This window comes from Electrophorus electricus, chromosome 1 (assembly GCF_041902795.1).
Source record: "Electrophorus electricus isolate QZ-2024a chromosome 1, ASM4190279v1, whole genome shotgun sequence".
NCBI classification, from domain to species: Eukaryota; Metazoa; Chordata; class Actinopteri; order Gymnotiformes; family Gymnotidae; genus Electrophorus; species Electrophorus electricus.
The window spans coordinates 4823716-4841483 of NC_137497.1; the positions used below are offsets into that span (position 1 = coordinate 4823716).

At 40.4% G+C, this 17768-nt stretch overlaps 2 long non-coding RNA genes across 2 annotated transcripts; one reads left to right on the top strand and one right to left on the bottom strand.

Moving 5' to 3' along the window:
• Positions 1-2893: 2893 nt before the first annotated feature.
• LOC145649972 (uncharacterized) lies at positions 2894-3774 on the bottom strand. The gene is made up of 3 exons (XR_014116651.1): positions 3684-3774; positions 3233-3473; positions 2894-3142 (listed from the first exon to the last, which is right to left on the bottom strand). It is a non-coding gene; the product is annotated as an uncharacterized LOC145649972 (long non-coding RNA).
• A 6668-nt stretch (positions 3775-10442) lies between these two features.
• Positions 10443-14663, top strand: LOC145659677 (uncharacterized). Its single transcript, XR_014125769.1, has 3 exons — positions 10443-10590; positions 12525-12579; positions 13249-14663. It is a non-coding gene; the product is annotated as an uncharacterized LOC145659677 (long non-coding RNA).
• Positions 14664-17768: the final 3105 nt, after the last annotated feature.

Sequence of the window (17768 nt, forward strand, 5' to 3'; positions counted from 1 at the left end):
GACTCTGTCCCATTCCTCGCCAGGTTTTCAAGACAACTGCTCCTACTTTTAAATGGCCCCCATCATAAGAGAGGAGGAAGTAGAGAAGAGAGGGAGACAGTTTTGTTAGTTGGAGTTTGTTGGCTTGTTTGGCTTGTGATTTGAAATTTTGTATGACTTTTGTGTATGATCTTGTTTCCCCCATTTTTGGACTTCATTCTTTGGCTTTGCCCCTCCTGCTTCAGTAGCTGATGTGTGTGTGTATGTGTGTGTGTGTATACACTTATAGATATTGTATAGAGTGTGTAAATATTGTGTGGTTTGGTACGTTGGTGTTGGACACTGGTGGTAAGGAGTGACTGCCATTTTTGTTGGCTGTGAGTTTTTGCCTCTGTCTGTGTCAGGGAGTTAGGAAAGTCTGTTGTACGTTTCTTTTGTTGTTAAGATTAGTTAGTGTGTAGTTTTATTTAATTAGTGTGGGTTTGGTTTATTATTTTGGCCTGGGTCACTCCTGAGGACATTTTCACCAGTATGATTGTTCATGAATTATAAGCTCTGTCTAATACACGGGAAAAAAAAAACCTTCCATTCGTGATTTCACAACTTCCATTACGTTAGCCATTTGCACTTATTTTTCCTGGGAGGAGCCTGACATATGGCCTGGTTTGCCTCTTGCAGACAGAACCGTCTCAACCTTCCACATCTAGTTGTTGCTTCCACTTCTGTGGAAAGTTCTCAATCAGCTGAAGGTTTTAACGTGCCTAAGGAGTAACAAGACCTAGCAGATGTTTTAAGTAAAGGGAACGCTATCAACTTGCCCATTTTGTCTGAAAATGCTTTAGAGGAGACATACGGTAGGACTTCGATGAGGAACTGAGAGGTGAACTGCAGGCACCTACCATACCTCTGTCTTGTCAAGAGGATAAACTGTATGTGCTGCCGGCTTTTCGGGACAGACAGATTACCTGGGTGCATTCCTCACTTACGTCTGGTCATCCTGGGGACGTCAAGACACAACAGTTATTGTCGTATAGGTATTGGTGGGAGACAATGAATAAGGATGTCTATGACTTCATAGTGTCATGTTTAGATTGCACAGAATCCAAGACTCCCTGCACTCTACCTATTGGTAAGATCATGCTCCTTCTGGTACCAGAGAGGCTGTGGTCTCGTATAGCTATTGATTTTGTTATCAATTTACCCCTGTCAGAAGGCCAGTACTTATCGATGTAGACTGATTCTACAAGGCAGTGAGATTTGTGTTGCTACCTTCTCTCCCTTCTGCCTACGTGACAGCAGAGATCATATTCCATCATGTTTTCAGAAATTATGGAATACCTGAGGATATTGTGTCAGACAGACGACCTCAATTCACATTGCAGGTAGAGAGAGCTTTCATGGAGAAGCTGGGTGTCAACATCAGCTTGACTTCAGCATACTGCCCACAAAGCAATGGTCAGATAGAACCAGGAACAGGGAAAGTTTAAGATTATACTGGAGAGATCAACAACATAAATAAATTTAAATATATAATATGGGTGGAGATGACAAAACTCCATCACTCATTCTGCCACCAGATTAGTGCAATTTTAGTGCATCCTAGGCTACCAACCACAATTTGTGCATTGGAATCCAGATCCCTCAGCATCATAGGCAGTGGATGAATGGATGAAATGGAGTGACCAGGTATGGGAGAGCCCGCACCAACAAATCCACCGAACCATCTCTCGTTTCCAGTGTCACGCTGACCGACGGAGTGCACCTGCACCGCTTTATTCATCAGGAGACACAACATCCAACAGGGATATGCAAGTAGCAGTAAGTTAGGACCTCACTACATAGGCCGTCTTAGTTGAATGAAAGATAAACGATGTTACTTACCATCTAAAAGTTACCCAGTTCGTATTGTATTTCACTTTCATGTGTCACTTTTGAAGCCCTATGTTGCAGAACCCTTAACGGCTCCCGTATCTGAGAATTCTCCCTCCCCACTGGAGATTGATGACTCCCCATCTTACAAAATACAAGAGATACTGGATTCCAGGAGACAACGGAATGAGATACAATTTCAGACTGGGAGGGTTATCGACTTGAAAGGTGTCGTGTCCCCAGGAGGGATGTGTTGAATCCTTCTATGCTCCTGGACTTTCATGACTCTCATCCTGATAGACCCGCTCCTTATTCCAGGGGTCGTCCTCGTGGCCATTTGACTCCGCAAGCTGGTGTCAGCATTTCACTCTGCACAGCACAATTTTTGCGTCAGTTCTTAAGTTCCTTATCAAATTTCCTTCTGCTCGGTAAAAAGTCACTCCACATTTTTGTGAGGCGCTTCTCATGTCAGACTTCCTTATGTAATCACTATCATGTCTCTCACAAGAGCACCATCTTCCAAGGACTATATTACCCACAAACCCCTTGTTCATTCCCAGTCACTAGATTATTCTCACCTGAATCTTCTTATGCTTATGTGTCTCTGTATATAAAACCTGTGTTCATTCAGTCTTTGTGAAGTCTCGTTTGCCTGTCTAACATTTCTGAGACTTTGGATATCTTATGTTTTCTCCATTTACTCTGATCTCTGCCTGTCATTTTGCCCCTTTTGCCTGTTCCCTATTGGAGTTGTATGCCGGGTTGGATTGTCTTCAGTTATTTACTTCTGCTTGTGGTTGACTATGACTTGGATTGCCCTTACCAGAATAAACTATACATTACTGCATTTGACGCCTTCTCTGTTCACTATATGTTACTCTCTGAGTTTTACAACACTTGAGAACAAAAATTAGATCTTGACCAATATGTATGCCCAATCTAATTTATTTTGTTTAGCCTATTTGTCAATAAACACTTACACACTAATAGCATTTGACATAAAAGCATGATATGCAATAATAGCTACTATCGTTATATTTTTCATATCATACAGTAATCCATCTACTATCAACAAGTAAAACCAACTTGTCTGCAAAACGTATTTGGTGGAGCAGACTTGGGGGATGCATCCGGCTAGATGTTGAAGTCAAAGGCAGGGTGTCCATGAGTCAGATGCTCCGGGAGCTTACTCAGCACGGGAGGGTGGGGCTCCAGGGCCACCATGGGAGTTCTGGACTGGCCAACACTCTGGCGCAGAACATCCTGTTCCTGCTTTTTCTTCCTGGCATTGCACCTGTAATAAAAAAATGCAGCACAGCCTGTTAGTAATCAGCCAGTACAGTCCACAGTGCAAATAAGATCAATATAAGAGCAAGTAACTCACTACTGGGTCAGTATGTGATGATTCAACTCAAAGCTGAATATGGGTCCTGGCCATGAGGTCGGGGCTGCCCAGGACTACATCCCTGATGACACCGTAGTCAATCTGGCGGTTTTTGTCAGAGACCAATGATGCCGTCTACCCTCTGCTGTGTCACAAAGGCCTGCTGATGCAGCTCCACCAGACTGTTGGCCAGGTTTACTACGTGATGGTAGCCTGGAACACCATCAGGTCCCAGGCTCTCCTGGAAATGAGAGAGAAAAAATACAGACATGGCACCATAGAAAAGGCTTAGTACATAACAGAAGATTTACCACAGTGACACTTTGTGACTGAAGCCCAAACATTTAAACCACTCAAATAGGTGAAGACAATTTTCTTTGATTTGATTAGGACTTGTGTTGTACTGTACATGTAAACACAAAGTGAATAGAAAGAACTTCAATATACTTACGTCCTCCTCATCCCCAGACAAAGTCTAAGTCTGGGTAGCAACCTGGCCATCAGGGAGTTTTCTTGGTCGGCCTGGACATGGAGGATCCGGCTGAATACGAGGCGAGCCAGCCAGAGAATGAGGCCCCACTGTGGACACAATGGATAGGCAGCAGTGGCCCGAGGCTGTGCTTGGAGTACATGGGGTCTGCAGACTCAACCAACCTCATATCCACAAAGCCCTTGTCCTCCAGCTCTGGAAGGTCCTCATCGCGAAGCACATCTGTAGGACGACCCCAGGAGGGTCCAGAATGCAGTGGAGGTGACACCCCCCCCCCCAAATCATCACAAGAAGGCTGGAATTTGAGCTCAATGGATGCCTGCCACCTGTATGTGGGCTTGAAATTCATTCTGTCCAAAAGAACATAAGCGTGCAAACTGGTGTCACATTTTGCTTAGTGAATGCAGCACACCGCTGTGCGTCTGCAATACATACAATGCAGCAATATGGTCGATATCGAGTTGTAAAGCACCACTTTAGACACACACGCAAGCTACCTGGGTATATTTAAATAAATCATTTTAATGTTATATCTAACTAGCCAGATAGTCAGTCAGATACCCTGCATTTTGTACATAAATGACCTGGACGAGTGAGCTTATTAGCGAGCGACAAGTGTGACAGCGATGGGACGGCAACGGGATAGCCAATGAAAAATCGAGAATGAAATTTTAACAGACCAGTGGAGCTCTGCGGACTTTTGAAAATAATTTTGAACAGGCCAATGAGAGGACGCTAGCGTTTTGGAAAATCTTTGAACAAATTGGAATCACATTGGAACAAAAGATTGTGTCTCAGGAGGTGTAAACCCAGAGTGAGAGTCATTTTAACAGTCCAGGGTCAAAGTACCAACATGGAAAGTCCAAAAATACATGATTAAACTAAATGAAATAAAACACTATGAAAAAGGAGAAGCAGGCTATAACAAAAACACAAGCAATGATAAGAACAAATACCTAAGACTAGAGATAACAGATAGCGAAACCGTGAAAACGAACAAAGGCTAGGCTTTAACACAAACTAGAAACCACATACAGGCTAGGAATTACATACATGCTTCAATTCACATACGGGCTTACAATGAACAGCAACAAGACGAAAGTAACACAGGGCTAAAATACATGATCTAATAAACACTAAACAAGACACAGGTGCAAATAAGGGGCGGAGAAAATGAAACTAAGGAATGGAATCACAAACAAGGAAGTAAATCAAAACAAAGATATGATACAGGGAAACCATGGAAACATGGACGCTAGGAGTGCGGCCAAGCCCGTAATCTTATAATAAGAAATTACTTGCACAAGGAAGGGATCAGAACATATGAAATAAATCTTTCGATATTAAATTCCCATACACTAATGTTAATGTGTAATGTTCCAAGCACGAACAGAGGTGGAGTCACATGCAGTATAGTGAATGCAGTTTAAGCTGTTTATAGAGAGATCTTTGGTTCATGTGGGGTACGAATTTTGACATTTGATGTCATTCCTTCTTAAAATGAGAGCAACATCATAAAATATTACATGATCTTAGTTTCAAGATAATGATCAAGTCTTCATTACAGGTTGAGAGTTCCACAGTTGGGGGTCCTAGTACTGAACTAGTCTACATCCACCACTGACCAGTCTGAACGTAGGGACAGACAGAAGGTCAACACCAGAAGACCTGAGGGCAGGGCAAAGAACTGAAGTTCTTTTTAGATGGACACCATTCACAGCTTCACACGTTTAAACTTCACACCAACAGACTGCTAGATACTGTAACAGCCAAACCCAGAATTACAGTTATTGTCAGCCATATCTGCAGAACAAGACAGAATGTTTGCTGCTGAATTTTAAATATATTTAATGGAAATCTAGCAGCCTATTTTAAACGATGAAGAGAATGTATAGAACACTAAGGAAGAAAGAGTTGCGGTAATCTACAGGAGTCGCAGTTTCGTGTCTAGTGATCACGTCAGGAGTCCCTTATGTCACCACCAGCTTCACCGCTAGATGGCGCTCTTTCACCTTCATGAGCTCTACGACTCTTGCAGTTTCAATCCGCCGCTTATCTTAATGTATTTCCTACATGTTCTGTCAAAATTTTGACTGAAGACAGATCAAAGGATAAACCCCCAACATCCACCCACTCACCTTAAGTTTTGGTGGAATCTACACTTAATGTCCAAATGATCAAATGATTTAATGACTTTAGGACAAAAACCTGTATTCGAGGTGAGGCCTACCAATGTTTCAGCATTTTTCTGAACCACAATATTATGAGAAAAGATTACTAATATTAGTTACTATTTTTCACCTAAATTGTAAACACAAAATGTAGTTAGCTAATGATATTCAGACCAGCTGTACATGCTAGATAACTGTGTCAGTACAATGACACTTTCCATTTTCTAAGTGTTGTATTTTGTGTTTTACACTAGCTGATGTCCGGTAAACAAAGGTTGTTTAAATCAATAATCAAAGGAACGTTGACACTACTACAGGAAACCCATCTAGTATGATATCTGTAGCACATCATTCTCACACTGGTCCAGGGGCTCCATTACCAGAACAAAGGTGACCCTTTTTAACATTACATCTCTGGTCAACAAATGTTTTATAGTGTTTTCAAACTATATTTAATACGTGTCACTGAAACATAGTTAACAACAGGCAGTAGTGCAACAGTTCTCACTGAAACTGCTCCTCCCAACCCAAACTGCCCCTTCCAACCCCAAACTCCCCTTCCCAGCTAGAGTTTTATGAACACATGCCAAACTGGTATGAGAAGACAGAACAGCGGATTTATTTGCAGACACATTTCAGAGCAAAGAGATTTCACTGTGTAACTATTTTGAACACCTCAGACACTCCAAAATAGTGTACAAATTCAATCAATGATTTCTGTCAATCTCCATCAATTTTGACCTTTATATTATAACTGCTTATTTTAACAACCTCTTAGATAACACAAAAATGTTACAGAACTTTCTGATTTATTTGATGTTCTTGGTCTCTTGTAAGAGAGTCTACACACACTCGGGGTAACACTGTGGATTTGGTCATCACTAAGGGCTGACATGTCTAATATTCTGGTTAACGATTAGGCAATCGATATAATTTTGATCATTTTTGTACTTTCTTTGACATATTAGTTTCTACAGTTTTTTTTTTTAAATGTAGATGTAGATGCTTGTAATAGAGCACATTTGAACCCTTTCCGAAGGCTATAGTTACAGTATGTCACTGTCCAAAAGTCTGTTGATGTGCTCCTGGGTCATTTCATTTTTTTAAATTTATTTGGAATGTCAGGAATACCGATGCACTAGTAAAGTCTAGGACTTTGGTCAAACACATCTCCATAAAAGATCTCCATGCCAAGAAAGTAAACAACATTAAAAAAGAGTGCATTAAAGCTGAGTGTTAGTGGAGAAAAACAAAGTTCAAATCCACTACAGCATTTGTATACAATTTTTACATTTAATTGTGAGGTAAACAGTGCTAGATCAAGTTTCAAGTTTCAAGTTTGGTTTATTTGTCACATACATAGTCATGCACAGTATAACTCGCAGTGAAATGGCTGAGAGTGCTCTGTCCAAACTGAGGAAAAAGAAAAACAGGGGTGCATAGAGAAATATATATATATATATATATATATATATATATATATATATATATATATATATATATACAAAAATATATTAACAATGTATGTACAATATATGTATATTATGTTTATATACACAATATACAATGTATATATGGATATGTATATATGTATGTACACAATGTACAGTTCCATCTTGTAATTGAACATATTTACAGTTATATGTTACATGGTGGTAAATGAACATATTTACAGTTATATGTTACATGGTGGTGGTGGTCCCCACAGTTTATCAGTTTCCCTGATTCAAGGCTCAAATGGCCTGTGGGAAGAAACTCCTCTTCAGTCTCTCTGTCTTGGTCTTCAGGGAGCGAAAGCACTTCCCTGACCTCAACAGAGAGAAGAGCCTCTTGTTGGGATGGGTGGGGTCCTTCACAATCTTCCTGGCCTTGGTCTGACACCGCTTGTAGTAGATGGTCTACAGGTCAGGAAGTTCTGTATGAGTGATGCGCTCTGCTGAACGCACCATGCTTTGGAGTGCTTGTCTGTCCTGCTTGGTGCTGTTCCCAAACCAGACTGTGATGTTCCCCGTGAGGATGCTCTCGATAGTGCAGGTGTAGAAGTTCCACAGTACCTTGGAGGGCAGTCTGAAGTCTCTCAGGCATCTGAGGTGGTAAAGACGCTGACGAGCCTTCTTTGCCAGGGAGTTGGTATGGCGGGACCAGGACAGGTCCTGCAAGATGTGAACACCAAGGTACCTGAATCTATCTACTCTCTCCACCGTGGTTCCACTGATCCTCACAGGTTGGTAGTGCCACTCCTGCTTCTTGCTGCAATCCACGATCAGCTCCTTTGTCTTACTGACGTTTAGGAGGAGATTATTTTCCTGGCACCAGTTTTCCAGGTGTTTAATCTCCTCCAGGTAGGCCCTCTCATCATTGTCCGAGATCAGGCCCATGACAACGGTGTTATCAGCAAACTTGACAATGATGGTGGAGCTGGAAGTGGCTGTGCAGTCGTAGGTGTATAGTGAGTAGAGCAGTAGAACCCTGAGGAGCTCCAGTGCTGAGGGTGAGGGTGGATGAGGTATAGTTGCCCACCCGTACTGATTGTGGTCTGTTTGTTAGGAAATTGGAGCTCCAGTCGCACAGGGATGTATGCAGTCCTAGATCCTCCAACTTAGTAATGAGTAGGGAGAGGATAATAGTGTTAAACGCTGAACTGTAGTCGACAAACAGCATTTTAACATAATTACCCCTCCCTTTGTCCAGGTGCGTCAGTGTGGTGTGGAGCAGATGTGCAATTGCATCATCAGTGGAGCGGTTGTGGCGAAGAATGTGTTTAGCTCGTTTGCCAGAGACTCATCCGCACTCATCAGTCCGGAGGGTGGCTCCTGTAGTCCGTAGTCCCTGCCACAGGGATCTAGAGCCGCTCTGCTGGAACTGTGTCTCTAGTTTCCTCCCGTAGCACTGCTTTGCCTCCCTCACCGCCCTGCGCACTCTGTATGCCGCAGACTTGTACTCGTCCATGGTCTCATCTCTCAAGGATTATGAACTAGAACCTCAACAACAGCTGTACACTGAACCCAAACGTTTAGGGATCAGCACAGTGAGTTTCATTTAAAAAAATGATATAGATCAGCATGGTGGGATTAATTAAAATAAGATGATTGAGATTAGCATGGTGGGTTTAACTGAGACACGGTATCTGTGTTGTGCCCAACAGACACAGCGAATTGAACTTCTAACTTGTTTTGAAAACCTCGAGATTTGTCACTTAAGACTGGGGTGGGGAGATACTAAGAATGTTTGAATAAAACATCTGGCTAATCTTATGCAAGGGGTGGGTTTATTTACACAAGGGAGGTAATGAGGGGTTAACAGACTGAGCGTTAGCACTGGTGTGAAGGTGTCCATTGATGGTTAGCCTGATTGTTGACTAAAGGTGATTGACTGCCTCAGGGAAGGTGGTGTAACAGGCCAAACAGGTTACTTAAGACAAATGTGAAGCCGCTTTCTTCCTGCAAAACTGAGGGGAAAACCGGTTAGTATACACAAAGCACTAGAAATATCCAAAAGCCTTAAACTACTCTTAGTCTTTATACTATCTGTAAAGATTTGGTGTTAGTCGGGTATGTATAAATCTCCTGTCTTTGCTTTGATCTGCTACTAAACTACCGCAGACCAGCTTCTCACCACCCACCACTGCTTTACCACCACATCTAAAACAAAATCAGATCCTGAATCAAAGTGAAGAGAACCATGTGGAACACTGGGACTATGAAGCTAAAACTCAAAGTAAATAAGAGTGTTGTCAGGCCTTAAACAGGGAGTATCAATTGGCAGGATATCTCTTTAGTGTCAGCTACAAAGCAGAGACAGATCCTAACCAAGTACAGACTCAGTGACCAAAAGTCTAGCTATAGAAAAGGCCAGAGACAGGAAGACCTGACTGTCCAAAGAGAAGAGAATATGTGGTCACTGCATGACAGGTGAGGCTGAGACAGAGATGTACCGTCTCCTTCACTGTAAAATAATTGTGACTTTTTCACATTAAAAATACAAAACATAAAAAGAACTATTTTCTGTTTTTGTATGTGCAAGCAAGCGAGAGTAAGAAAGGAAGACCTATTATCTGTCTGTGTGTGAGAGAGAGCGAGAGGAAGTACAAGTGTGTGTGTGTGTGTGTGTGTGAGAGAGAGAGAGAGGAAGTACAAGTGTATGTGTGAGAGGAAGTACGTGTGTGTGTGTGAGAGAGAGAGGAAGTACAAGTGTGTGTGTCTGTGTGTGTATGTGTGTGTGTGTGTGTGTGTGTGTGTGTGAGAGAGAGAGAAGAAGTACGTGTGTGTGTGTGTGAGAGAGAGAGAGAGAGAGAGAGAGAGAGAGGAAGTACAAGTGTGTGTGTGTGTGAGAGAGAGAGAGAGGAAGTGCAAGTGTGTGTGTGTGTGTGTGTGTGTGTGTGTGAGAGAGAGAGAGAGAGAGAGAGAGAGAGGACGTACGTGTGTGTGCGTGTGTGTGTGTGTGTGTGTGTGTTTAAATACCCCTATTTATACTGAAATGTAGAACCAGAATCTTATTATAATCACACAGAGACTCCAAAATTCTGTATAAATTCACTCGATGACTTTACTGAACTACTGTCAATCTCCACCAATTATGACCTTTTCATCATAACTGCTTATTTTAACATCCTCTTAGATAATGTTAAGGTCAAAATTGCCAACAGATTTTCTGGTTTATTTGATATTCTTGGTCTGTTGTAAGAGAGTCTACTCAGGGTAAGACTGTGGATTTGGTCATTACTAATGGCCGACTTAGGCACTTTCTGATCATTTTTGTGTTTTCTTTGACGTTAATTTCTACAGATACTCAAACCAGCAGTCATTTCTTAAAGATGTAGATGTGTTTAAAAGTGCATGTGAACACAGTATGTCACTGTCCAGAAGTCTGTTGTGTCGATAGCCTGTTGATAGCACGGTGGGTTTAATCAAGATCAGCACAGTGGGTTTAATTAAAATAAAATGAGCGAGAACAGCACAGTGGATTTAACTGAGACACAGTATCTGTTTTGTGCTCAAAAGACAAAGTGAATCAAACTTCTAACTTGTTTTGAAAGCCTTGAGATTCATGACTAAAGACTCGTGGGGGGGGGGGGTATCAAGAAGCTAATCAATCATTTGAGTAAAATCTAATCTTATGTAAGGTGTGGGTTTATTTAAGGGTGGTAATCAGGAGTTAACAGATGGAGAGTGCTAATATTCTGACACCGGTTGGTCTGTTGTTTAGTGGTGATTGGCTGCCTTCGGGAGGATCTGCCACAGAGAATGTGGAATGTGCTGTAACAAAGGAGAAGAGACAGAGTGCAGATTGAATATTAATTACCCATGAACACGTGATACTGATGGATTTATTGGTGAATTAACGGATGCCAGTTTACTTTGAGTATATTTTTCTCATTCTGTGTTTTGGAGTGAAGTTTTATTCTCAATAACTAGGTCTAGAGTAACAGCTAAGAATGTTTCATCACGGAAGTGTCAAAGTGTAGTAGATAAGTGTTGTGAGCTTGGATTTTGAACTGACTCAGATTTTATTACCGGATACATTTTACACAGAAGGGCTGATACAATTTAAACACTCTAATTCTGTCTTGCTCTGCGGCCAATAGTAGCAACATGCCAGCAGTGAATTGAATTGAATTGGCAACCTTCAGGCTACCAGTTGTCACGGGACACCCCCGCCCACAAGTCATGTGGTACGGTCTGCGCGTGCATAACCCATAATTTGGAAATGTTTGTTTAAAATGTACTTATTGTCATTCAAAGTGTTCATGGTAAGAATATTTTGCATATAATTTTCTTTTTGCATTTAATTATTTATTGACAATGCTTGTGTAACACATCCTGTCTATAATTTAGCATAAAGACTCATATGATGAGTTAGCTCGGTGGCACATATATTGTGTGTGATTTAACATAAAGATGTTCATAAGTTAGGTTGGGTGGTGAGAGCAGCTGAAGGCTGAAATGAAACCTTCACCACTGGATTATTTTGTCAGACTAAAAGTCTTCTTTAATCTAAATTATCCACCATAAACAATATTACAACTCTACAGGTCAAACTAATAAGAAGGATTCACCACAGATGTGTTTTAGTTTTAGGAGAAAAGGAGAAAGAGCTTAATCTATCTGATATGGATGAAGACAAATGAATCAGTGGTACTTTGTCATCAGTCCCCCTCTAATGTCAGAAGATGACCTATAGTCTGTAAGAGTGAACTATAAAATATAAGTTAGATAAGTCCAGTGACTGCAGGTACAAGCTGTTTCTAATAAAGTATCTGCTGAAGCATTATTCACAGAAACATTATTCTAAATCACCAGCATGAAGGCCAGGGACAGGTTCTCTGTGTTTATTCTGCTCTACTGTCAGTACAGTATTTGAGTAATTACATGTGTCATATTTACAGCATTTAGCTGACACTTTTATTCAAAGCAACTTGCAATTATGATTGAGTACAACTTGAGGGTTAAGGGTCTTACTCAGGGGCCCAACAGTGGCAACATGGTGGTAGGGCTTGAACCAGCAACCTTACTAGTCAAGTACCTTAACCACTGAGCTACCACTATCACATCATCACATATAAAAGCACAAATGTAAAATGTATTCATTTCTATAAACTAGATTTTTCATTAAAGTTGTTTTTTGTCAGCAGTGCCCACAAGAAGCCTGTAAGGATTTCCAGAGAAAAACTGGAGTCAGTATTCAAGGTGTGTAAGTGTCTGTATATGTGTACAGTTGTGGCGAAATGTTTTGAGACACAAATTTAGTTTTTCACAAATTTTACTGCCTCAGTTTTTTTTTCAGATACTTTGATTTTGCCCAGAAAAATCAAAGGAGTCTTAAAAAAGAAGTGTCAACCCTGTAAATATTGTCTTTGCTTAAACTGGTTGTATTTGTCAATAAAAGGTTTTAAAAAACTTGAAAATGAAATGCTTATAATTGTACTTCACTGTACCATATAAACATCTGACAAAAGTATCTAACAAGAAATGAGGCAGTAAACTTTGTGAAAACCAAAATTTGTCTCAGTCTCAAAACTTTTGGCCACAACTATGTGTGTGTGTGTGTGTGTGTGTGTGTGTGTGTGTGTGTGTGAGGGGGAGAAGAGTCTTATCATTAGAGTGTGTTTAGATCACAGATCATGATGAGACTCTGAAGTTTTACTGCTTCATGTTTCACCGTAAAGCCTTTTTAGAATTTAGCTGATAATAGCTGATAGCTCAGTTAATATGATGCTTATGTTCTTTTATAAACCATATTGTCTACATGACCACCCAATCCCACAGTTCAGTTCAGTCCTCAGTTATGTTTAATGGATTATCCAGTGTTAAAATCATCTGTGTATAACACTAGTTTTACTGATACTGTTTATTCAGGAGCTGGAGGACAAAATCATCAGCTATCATACAGTACAACTGCTACTCTTCTGACCCTACCAAAGTCTCACACCCAGCCACCAATTACCACATTCCCCAGAACTGGATAAATTAAATCATGACCCACTGTGCTAGACTGAGTTCATATAGCAAGCAGTATAATCACACTGGAGGGAGCTATCTGAATGTGTTCTTACATGTTCTAACACAAAGTTCACAGTAAAATGCAAGCGAGAGCTTTAGTGTTTACCACAGGTCTGAATTATACTTGTGGTGATAGCTGGAGAAAAGGATGAGCAATACCTTTGCACCCAATCATAGTCTACTGCATGTAACCATTAACACAATAATGGTCTTCCACATGTGATCTTTAACACAATAATGGTCTACTACTTGTGGGGTAGGGTCTACATGTGACCTTTCTAATAAAATGTCCAGTGAGTGCAGGTACAAGGTGTTTCTAATAAAGTGTCCAGTGTGTGTAGGTACAAGGTGTTTCTAATAAAGTGTAATAAAATTGTCATGATTAGTGCCTCCCAGCTTCTGTGTTCCATGTTTTCCCTGTCTTGTGCATTTTAGCTCCATGCCTTAGTTTCGTTTTCTCCGCCCCTTGTTTGATTGCTTACACCTGTCCCTCGTTTCTACCTTGTTAAGTTCATGTATTTAAACCCTGTCATGTTCCCAGTGTTTTTGTTGTTCACTGAATGTGTTTCTTTGTGGTTGTTTTTTGAATTCATGCATGTATGTTTATTTGAATCTGTGTTTCAAAGCCTTCATTGTTGTTAGCCTATTTTGTTTAGCCTTCGTGTTTCCTAGTCTCTGTTATAGTCTGCTTCACCTGTTTGCCTTCATTTATCTTTTTGATTTGCCCACAATAAATCTCGCTCTTCTCCGCACAAATGTCCACCTCCTTATCGCTCACCCTTACCAAAATAAACACCAGGGTTATTTTCCAGGACAGTGACAACGCTCACTAGGGTTATTTTCCATGCCACTGACAGTGCTCACTTTCCTTGGGGTTTGGAAGTAATTGTTTTGGCACTTTAACATGACACAAGCAGCAATCAAATGTCCAATTTAGAGGTAACAAAAGCATTCCCATCTCTTTGACACAGTAGTGGTGGGTTTCAGGGTTCTATTAACTGTTTTTGGCAGGGATATATGAGGTTGTACTTTTCTCGAGATTGTGGGGGATTGTCATTGAGTAGTACACCAAAATGGGAAAGTAGACAAGTCTTAAAATCTAGAGTAGAATGAGTTCCAATGAACTCTTCAAAATTCCCAAAACAGTTGTCCATGCAACATTTATCAAACAAAAGATTTGGCTGGCATTTAACTTGCATGTAAATGTTGTCAGTATGCTTTAGGCTCTAAGTATGGTTGTTTTAACTACTTCATAAACCAAGCTCTGTTCTAGTGGGCTGAGCAAATCTCCTGAGCTAAACAGTATTTACCCTTTCATTACAGACTATCTGGATGTGGTCTCAATAAAGCATCTTGCAAGTAATACTGTGGTATTATTTGGAAATTTTCTTTGTGGAACAAAATATATGTAAAAAGCGTCAGTCCAAGTGTTGCAATACTGTATGTGTAAAGTTCAAAAGACACATACAGTGCACCTGATACTGTTCTTTCTCTGCCATATAAGTACTGTAACAGTTAACATTCCCCCTCATTAGATGGTTTAGGCTGTAGTACTATGGTACAACCAAATAACTGTACATGGAAATTTGCTGCATAATGTTAACCTAATGAATAAGTGTAATTATATAATAAGTCTGCAACAGTAAGTCTGTGGATATATTTGTAGAGAAATATTGATCATTCTTATTTGATTGTTGTACAGTGATTTGTAAATGTGTCTAAATTTTCCAGAGCTAGTTAGTTATGTGTCCTGTGATTAGACAGGCCTGGCTATAATGAGATTATTAATTGGAAATATTGAATACTGTTTTGGTTCTGCATCTGTATCAGTACTCAGTAATGTTTGTGGTTCCCATTGGCCATCTATATTTCACCTATTTTCCACACTCTCACTGGTCAATCACATGACCTGTCCATGTTGCTATGGTCATTAGGTTTATTACTGTGGAGGGGCATTTATAAGGGCTCCCCCAATGGTTTGTCAGGTTGGCCATGGTAAAATTAGTGCCGCCCAACTGACACAATTCAGACAGGGGTGTGGCCAAAATTACTTAGTTTGAAATTAGTAAAATATGGCATTTTATTGAAAGATTTTCAGTTGAAACTGAGTGATTTTATCTACCTGGGCATTTAGCCCAATTACAGCCTATGTATGAGAAACACTGTAAACCCCAGTAATTCTAATCTCTGCAATGGCGAACCCTTAAAAATCTGATATACATTTAAAGCAGTACAACTGAGGTTCTGGACACATTACAGGACACTTTTACAACTGCACACAGTTCCCTTGTGTTTTTACATTACATCAGATCACAGGCAGCATGAGGCTAATATTAGCTTAGTTAAATTTGAGGAAATGGCTAGGATATAAAATACTCATGCTTGTTTGTTTCCAGTTAATAAAGAGAGAAAAAGACCAGGATGAAGAGAGAGTAGTGCTATTGCCATGGCAACCTTCTTTAATAAGAATGTAGCAGACAACTGGTGGACAGTGTGTTCATATGGACTCACACACACACCCTCTCTCTCTGGGATGGAGCTACCCTCCACCATAATGTGTTCATATGGACTCTGTGTTTGAGAGGCATATATGCTCTCTCAAACACACACACACACACACACACACACACACACACACACACACACACGCAGTCTCTCTCTCTTTCACCCTCTCTCTGGGATGGAGGTACCCTCCACACAATATGGACTCTGTGTTTGAGATGCACATATGCTGTGTATGTATGTATATTTTTAAATGTATGTTTGTTGTTTGGTTAACCTTTATTGATGTGATTGTTAACATGAATGGAAATGATTCTTTAGTGAGGACCATTCAAGAGTGATGCTTTGAAGTTTTGAAGATTGATATCAGAGAATTTACAATTGTTATATTTTTCACAGAACTTGTAAAATTGTTCTTTTTTTGAATATTTTTTGTTGCTTTTGATTTGATGTGGTTTTTCATTTGCACCGGAGCACTGGGAGCCAATAATCACCTTTTCTTTTGTAAACCACTTGGAGCGTATCCATGTGTCTTTTCCGCCAGACCATTACCCTCTCAGATACATACACATGGACACTCTCTCTCTCTCTCTCTCTCTCACACACACACACACGCATCTTAAAGCGTTTATGCTCTATTTGTTTTTTTTATTTCAAACATATCACAGATTATTCTCTTTTGTGTCTATTTTACTTGAGCTTTCAGGTTGTCTCCTTCACTCCATCTCTGCGTGCGTGTGTGTGTGTGTGTGTGTGTGTGTGTGTGTGTGTGTGTGTGTGTGAGAGTGAGTGTTTGTGTGTCTCTGCAGGTTTATATTTTAGTAAAGAACACTTCAAGTTAGCTCAGAGCAATTCTGTCTCACAACATTAGAATCGCTCCATTCTAGAACATTAGAATCATTCCATTCTAGAACATTAGAATCATTCCATTCTTGTTGTTCTATTACAGTCTTTTCTTCTCTTTTGGTGTCTGTTTCTCTTCCTTCTAGACTGAGACAAGAGTTATTATGGAATATATGTTGAGATGTGCAAGGCCTTTATAAATCTATGAGGCAAAGGGATTTATTATTTATGGATTTATGTGGGATTTTCTTATTTATAATGAGCTTGTGGCTGTTCCAAAGGGGTGAAATTACATTTCATAAAAGTGGAGTTTGTGGAGTTTCCACCAAGCTGTCAGAGTTGAGGTTGTTACTGGACTTTTGAAGCAGGTGGGGTTTTTTTTAGTGTATGTATGATAAATCCTAAGTCTGCCATCCTGATATATTTGCATAATGTTTGTATAACTAATAAGCAACCAGGCAAACAAAACATCCAGACCAGAACTGACTAACCAAACATACAACTGACCAACAGGCTAATGTGACGGCGATGATAACTAGATAACTAAAGAAACTAAGGAACGCTAAGAAATAACTAAAGGGAGAATAACGATGACGCATAAACCTAGGACGAGCGGGATGGAAAAAGAACAAGGAAGGGGAGTACGCAGAGCTGGGTTACTTTAGACAAAAGAACAGGGACAAAAAGAGGAACCAGAAAAAACAGAGTTAAATGGAAGATTAGAGCGTTACGGACAAACCGAAGCCAATAAGGAAAGAGTAGTCGATACTTGTGGATATGAACAGGGGAAATTAAACCTAGACGGAGGCGAAGCGACGGGAGAACACCTGACGAGGATAGACCGGTCACGCTATCCGCGCTTTAACGATTCACTGCCAAGATATCGGCGCTTTAAAATTTAATGCGACTGTTTGCGCGATTTTACGGTATTTCCTTTCTCACCGAAATCTAACACTCCCTAAGCAAAGAGAAACAGAGATTTTCGATTTTCTTAGAGCTTAGATGGCCCGCACCTTTGCTACATTTAAAAG